Source organism: Lytechinus variegatus, chromosome 4 (assembly GCF_018143015.1).
Source record: "Lytechinus variegatus isolate NC3 chromosome 4, Lvar_3.0, whole genome shotgun sequence".
Classification (NCBI taxonomy): Eukaryota; Metazoa; Echinodermata; class Echinoidea; order Temnopleuroida; family Toxopneustidae; genus Lytechinus; species Lytechinus variegatus.
In genome coordinates this window covers 4,739,594-4,747,245 of record NC_054743.1, presented here as the reverse complement: position 1 = coordinate 4,747,245, position 7,652 = coordinate 4,739,594, and the positions used below count along the sequence as shown (strand labels likewise).

Here is a 7,652-nt window from a genome sequence, read left to right as displayed (position 1 = left end):
TGAAGATAATTTCATCTTCGTTTAACAGCTGCAGGAGGATAATTTTTTCTTTGTTAAACAGCTACGTGAAGATAATTTCATCTTCGTTTAACCCTATCTAAGTTGAGTTGGGTCATCATCTTGCGGTGGATTTATTGTCAACCCGATCCTTCCTTCTTGGCGAATGAGTGTGATTGGCCGGCCCAAACTTTCTGCTTCATTTCTCAGCTCTGCAATTAGAAGTAAGAGAGGGAACACATAAAAAAACATCTGACCTACATCTTAAGAAGAAAAATCACAATCTTGATCCCCGATTCGCTCATTTTATTGTGGATGGTTTGAAGAGGAGGTGAGCTGAGCAGATAACCTCCTCCCCCCCTCAACTTAAGATCTTGGCACTTTATCTGAGTGATCAAGATGGAATATTAAATATGCTAACTAATGCATAAATAGATTTTGGGTCAACTTAGCAAGTAAAATTTCGAAATACTTCTGTTCAAACATTCTTTTAAAAACATCCAAAATTTTAAAGTATTTCCTTTATGTCCTTTATTGTGCCTCATTTTCTTTTCCTTTATAATATTTCTCCATTTCAACATATTTTCTTTGTTTTTCACATTTCTAATTATATTCTCAAATTATTTTTCAGTGAAATTTGCCTGCAATCAAAAGATATAATATCAAGCCCTAACTTTAGCATGCACAAATGCATCTAGACCTTTGCTTATAGAGAATGTAATTTAAATTGCAATTTATCATTACAAAAATCTCTGAATACCAAAGGATATGTTCAACCCCTAAAACTCAGAACCGAATAGTATTTCAGGATTAGTCACATTCAATGACAACTAAATCTAAATGAAATAAGACTTCAAAATGAAAATAGAAGAAATATTTGATTTTTTACACAAAATAAAAGGCTATATAATATGAGTCGTAGAATGTTTCTCATTGATCAGAAACATCAGATGCACTTTCCTTTAATAGCGCAATTGGTTATACGGCATGAAATGGCCTGTCCAGTGGATATAACAACGATTTTTAACATGCTTTTTAGTACGAAGTCCCATAGGTCCATGCAGGTGTCAACAAAGTTACCAATGAAATGACATCAGCTCACATTACTGCAATGCTCGCATTGCAAATAATATTGGACTGCCTTTGTGATGGACCAATGAAGCACTTTATTATAACGATGGATACTTTAAACGGAATGATTTGTTGATCTCCCACAAGTAATTACCAATCTTACACAACACACAAAGCATGCTTATTACCTTTTAATGTAACAAAATGTGCATTCATTGCTATAACATTTTTCTTGTAATATATATCTTATCTCCACCAACAGCCTTGGTAATAGACAATCCACTTGAGAAATTCTAAATTTAGTGCTACATTTACACTGGATTCTGAATTTGCCTGCAAGACTACTACAGAGCTTCCATCCCGCTAAAAGCTGAATCAAACGCATTTACAGTGGGCAATGAAACACTGCATCAACAGCGCATCTAATTGCCATGGCGTATTAACACTGCATTTAATAACTCTGCAGCAAATGACACATTTCTTTCACATCACCTCATAACTTTTATATCTGAAAATAATACACATGACTATTGTTGGCCAGGCTAAAAAGTGCAAAAACAAACCCAAGTTTTGATGCACTGTTGGTGCGGTATTGCTGCTAGACATATTTATACTGGCAAAACTTTGAATCAGCTGCCAAGCTGATGCTAGGCAACAGTGATTTATTTTTCAGTGGCTTTTATACAAGGCAGTATTTCCCTGGAGTAGTCTAACGCAAGATGGCCTACTGACTGTCTGCCGTCTCACAGCAAATCTGCAGCAGCTCCGGAGCAGCTGCAAAGTTGCCATGAGAAAAGACCTCACTATAAATGCAGTATATGAATACCTATATATTCAACTCCAGAGCATGCACTACTTGTTTGACATGATTTTGTTACATGTGACAGAGAAGTATAATTTGAAAGGCAACAAGGAAGTCTGAGAGTGGGGTAGTTTTGAAAAGAGTAAGATGCTGAAGCTTTCTTGGGGACCAGAAAGTCAATATGACAAGGTGCTGAAATATTGTACATAAGGAAAAATATCTCTTATTTACCTTTGTTTTCTCCATAAACTCCTACATTTTCACCTTCCTGAGAATACGCCTCTAGAACCGCTCGGTAGGCGTCATCATCATAAAGAATCTTTGGTAACTCTGGCTTATCAGTTCCATTTGTTGCAGTGATCAGATGACAAACTGTAAGCAGAAAAAGATTTTGGGGAAATAAAACACTGTTTTCAACCAGCCGATCCATGGGCAGAAAGCCCAGGTTCTTGTCCCCCCCCCCCCCTCCAAAGAAAGTGTAAAACTAAGTTTAGGAGAATAAAAAAATTATTCCCTGCCCACCCCTCCCCAAGTCAAGGGGAGATGATGATTGGACTGAGGACTTTTTTATGCTTGTCAGAAAATATTTTGACTGGGAAGGGCTTTCGAAAATGATGGTAACCTTACAAGTACACCTCTTTATTTGGAGTTGAAATTGCTTCTGAAAATGGTGGTGACCTTTGACCTTTAGGCCCGGGGGCCACTTACATTGATGAGCGGATACCATGCGCGACCAAAAAAAAACATGTAAAAAGAATGTCTTTTTCAAGATAAGGGTGTAAAAAACACTAAAATAATAAAAAAGGCTATCTATTTCACTAGGAAAGCTACGTGATTAGGGTCAAATTTGCGAAGGTATAAAAATCAAGACTAAAATGTTTTATAAAGGATGTACTTCAGGAGTCTACATTATGTGTTTAGAGTACGATTTGCGCGAGTTGGATGTACTAAACCCAATGATGTAGGTAAAGGTAAAACCGACGACCGACGTCCCTGATATAACATTGAAATATCCCTGTACTTGTTTAGGGGTTCAATTCAGGAAGTACTTGCCAAGAGTATCATTTGTTTCCAATACATGGGAAGGGTAGGGTTTCACATGCCAATACTTAGGGGTGCATTTTCAGAATATGGAAAATACGTGTTTAGGGTGCTTTTTGAGATCTCATGGTCGTGCATGGTATCCACTCATGAATGGAAGTGCCCCCCCCCCCTGGGCCTTTAAGGCTTTTAAAAAATCCCCTTGGGCCCCCTTCCCCCCCACACACATAAACAATCCGCTAATCCTGGATCTTCTGCTATCGTTGTGTAATACAATACTGACAGTATATTGCACTACTTACATGTATACATGCAGCCAAAAGCTACATGCTACCATTCTAAACATGACAAGGTAAGTGGATTTATACTACTCTTTGAGCTTTTTGGCAGGTATTTTCAGCCATCATTGAAATGATTTAAAACTACAGGGCAATTGCATGTACATGCAATCAAAAATACTTATGAAAACACTTCGGACCCTTACTGGAATATTTATGTATTTTCATACCAGTTCAGGTTATCGCTTGAAGCTAAATGCCAGTTGTTGGGGTAAACAATATTTCAATGGGAGAGACTTCAAAATCTAAGTTAATTGTCACAATATCAGAGCTAGATCTGGTACATTTATATAAACCTACATGTAACTCTGTGAAATAATGAAATCTTAGGTGAAAAATGATCACACTGAAGATCCTCAACACGAATAAGCAGAGTGGGGCAGTGTATTATTATTGCTTGGTAAAAAGACCCGCCACTGGGCAAAAATGCCAGCTATTTTGAAGTTTCTCAACAACTACATATTTTTTTAATCAAAACGTTGCCATATATCTTTTATTCATGCATACAAGCACTTGGGTGGACATTTCATTCTGTTAAAACACATTTTGAAATCATTATCATAACTTGCATTTACATTGAAATAATTCAAGAACAGAGGTTGAATTTGAGAAAATGGCCATAAGATTATGAAAAAAATGACTTTTTCTTAAAAATTGCCTTACAGTATTTAAAAAACTGAGCCCTATAAAAACTGAGCTTTCCAAATCTTTAAAAGATTGGGGAGGAAAGGGGATTTTTGACCAATTAAAAACGTTATCCTATCTTATAAAAACTTGTATGCGCAACAGGCGTATTATGCAAATTTGCAAGCCGTTGATGTCACACAATCAGTATTTTTTTAGTATATTATATAAAATATATAATATTCTAAATTTTGCAGTTTTGTCAGTAAAGAAACTCTTCAGTGAATCAGAATATGTTACAAAACTGCATTTTCTACATGTTCAGGGAGAAACCAAACCATGTTTTAAATGATAATGAAGGAAAAATTAAAATATTTCATATGAAATACAATAAATATATAATAAAATACAAACAAAAATAGTGAATGGGTGAAGTCATCGATCTCCTCATTTCGACACTGACTGGTACGTGCTAAATCAAGGGAGAACTTAAAATGTCATGATTTTTTTATTCATATCTGATTTCGGTGAAAATTTTCAGCATTATGCTTGTTTATTTTTTTTCTCTGTATTCAAATTAACATTTGCTGGGGTGGAATTGCCCTTAAACCCATGACTCCTAAATTCTCTTATAGACCATGAACAGGGACATAGACTCCTGATTAAATTATGTTAGTGAAGTATGAAAGCTCATGCAGTAGAATCTCAGATCTTTGTCAGGAAATGAAATTTTGGAAAGCAAGAGCTTCGCAAAAGTCTATTTCATAAATGTGATAAGGTAAACAAGATTAAAAATATTATAAATTTACAGGGACAAATTATACAAACCATGAGTATCTTTGATGATAACAGTCTCCTGCAGAAGATGGAAACCATGCTTGTGTATTGCATTCTGCCATGAAGCAGCCAGATCCAATCCCTCAGCAATGACTGCCAGATGAGTTGTTCCATTTTGCAAGTTCTTAAGGATACATTTCTGAACTTCCTTGGAATCCTAGAAACAGAGAATGATTAAAGAGAAGATCGTCAAATATAACTGAAATACCTGGATAACAATTTACAGAGATTTAAATTTGCCAACAAGTTGCCAATGAACAGAATAACGTGTTTGGTTAGCATAAATAATTGAGACCAAATAAAATATTCTGCATAGAAATTGTATGCACCTCATTAAACTCTCCCAGGTAAATCTAATTGACAAATTAAAGAGTCATACATGTATTGAGCGGTATTTGGCTGTAATTTGCATAAATTGGTATCATAATTTCGCATAAATAATCTTGAAAGAAACCTTCAACATTCGGTTGGAAGTTCTCTGTCCACAGTAATCGCAACAGTCTTGATGTAGTTTAACAATTATTTGCTCATTGAATTCATTTAAATTCATGAAGTGGTACATTTACTAATAATAAATCAATAAGCAATAATTAATATTGAGCGGTAATTTGCATAATTTGGTATCATAATTTCGCATAAATAATCTTGAAAGAAACCTTCAACATTCAGTTGGAAGTTCTCTGTGCACAGTAATCGCAACAGTCTTGGTGTAGTTTAACAATTATTTGCTCATTGAATTCATTTAAATTCATGAAATAGTACATTTACATGTACTAATAATAAATCAATAAGCAATAATGAAAATGCTTGGGCTTAAAATCCAGTTGAAACGTTGCATAATTCTATGGCAGGAATTGCTGAATATTTGAAAGTGGTATGCATAGAAGCAATTCTGAAGATCTTCTGAAGTAAAGTGCGCAGTTAAATGAGCTTACCTGTCTTTATTGCAACAACATTTGTGTTCATATGTGCATGATAAAACAGCAAAATTTTAACAAAGATAGTTTACTTCTAAAAATATGAAAAACTAGATGGATTTTCGACTGCATCACAGTCTAAATTTTTGCCTTTACCATGCCAGATCAGTAATTCAAACTTACGAAATTTCAAAATAATGACTTAAAGGGCCTTTAATCATTGACGTTGTGACCCCAAATCTACTTGGATCATTTTCACTTCAATATACATACATAAGCTATTAGTTGACACCTAATATGATTATTTGGTTATCATGAGAAAACAAATATACTTTCATTTGTGTGAAGACCTCTATGACTGCTGCCCTCGTGACTCCCAAAATTGAATATGATCATCTGACTCACATATGCACACTTGAGCCAAGTTTGAAGTTGATCTTTTAAATTGCTCTTAACCCAAATAATCCTGGGGTATTTTTTATCATTTCATTACCATGATTACCTGGGGGCCATTATGGCCCCCTCTCGCAGATTGCGTGCTTGCGATGAAAAATGGCACATAAGTCACCCATGATGTAATCTACAAGGTTAGGTAAATGTCACTGAATCTTTTTATTTTATTATATATAAATCAATCATGCTAATTAACATGTTTATGAGAAATTACAATTTGGCTGTAGATTGCTAAACAAGTGGAATGCCTCTGGCCATCTCACCTGCATCACGCAGTTCAATATAGCAGCAGTGCTGACTTTGAAAACTACTCTAACTCGCACAAGCAGTTCAGTGATACATGGTTACTCTTATGTCCACTTTTTATGAACTAGACCAATAAACTTAGAGATTTGATGGTTATTCAACAAAAAACCCGAACATGGCCAAAGTTCATTGACCTCACATAACCTTTGACCTTGATCATGTGACCTGAAACTCGCCAAGGATGTTCAGTGATACTTGATTACTCTTATGTCCAAGTTACATGAATCAGATCCATAAACTTTCAAAGTTATGATGGTAATTCAACAGATACACCGAATTCGGCCAAAGTTCATTGACCTTTGACCTTGGTCATGTGACCTGAAATGCGCACAGGATGTTCAGTGATACTTGATTACTCTAATGTTCAGGTTTAATGAACTAGACCAATAAACTTTCAAAGTTATGATAGGAATTCAACAAATACCCCCAATTTGGCCAAAGTTCACTGACCCTAAATGACCTTTGACCTTGGTCATGTGATGTGAAACTCATGCAGGATGTTCAGTGATACTTAATTAACCTTATGTCCAAGTTTCATGAACTAGGTCCATATATTTTCTAAGTTATGATGACATTTCAAAAACTTAACCTCAGGTTAAGATTTTGATGTTGATTCCTCCAAAATGGTCTAAGTTCATTGACCCTCAATGACCTTTGACCTTAGTCATGTGACATGAAACTCTAGATGGATGTTCAGTAATACTTGATTAACCTTATGGCCAAGTTTCATGAAATAGGTCCATATACTTTCGAAGTTATGATGTCATTTCAAAAACTTAACCTCAGGTTAAGATTTGATGTTGACGATGCCGCCGCCATCGGAAAAGCAGCGCCTATAGTCTCAACTCTGCTATGCAGGTGAGACAAAAATGCCACAAACTTCAATTTTTTTTGTTTAGAAACGCTTTTGGGGATTCTGATTAAACGTAGGTCATGATAATATCACTATCCAATCTTGTTTCTTATTTATTTTATTTTTCTGAATTTCTTATTTCTATGTTTTTTTTACATTTTGTTTTTCATTGTTTTTCTTTAATGAAAATCATGGTAGATACTATGTTAATAATTATCAACATGAAATTAATTATCTTCAGCCAAGAAAAGTCAAACTATGGATACGTTTATGGATTTCGACAACACAAATTATTTCCAATGGATATGTACATGAAATCAAGTTTTTGAGCAATTTTGGGCCTGACATGTACTTAGATGTTAAGTAACTTCACAACAATGAACCTCTGTGTTGTAAATTTGATCTCAAAAGTT

At 35.0% G+C, this 7,652-nt stretch overlaps 1 pseudogene; it reads right to left on the bottom strand.

The window, feature by feature from the left end:
* Positions 1-1,189: 1,189 nt before the first annotated feature.
* Positions 1,190-7,652, bottom strand: part of LOC121413228 — a 30,176-nt pseudogene continuing 23,713 nt past the window's right edge.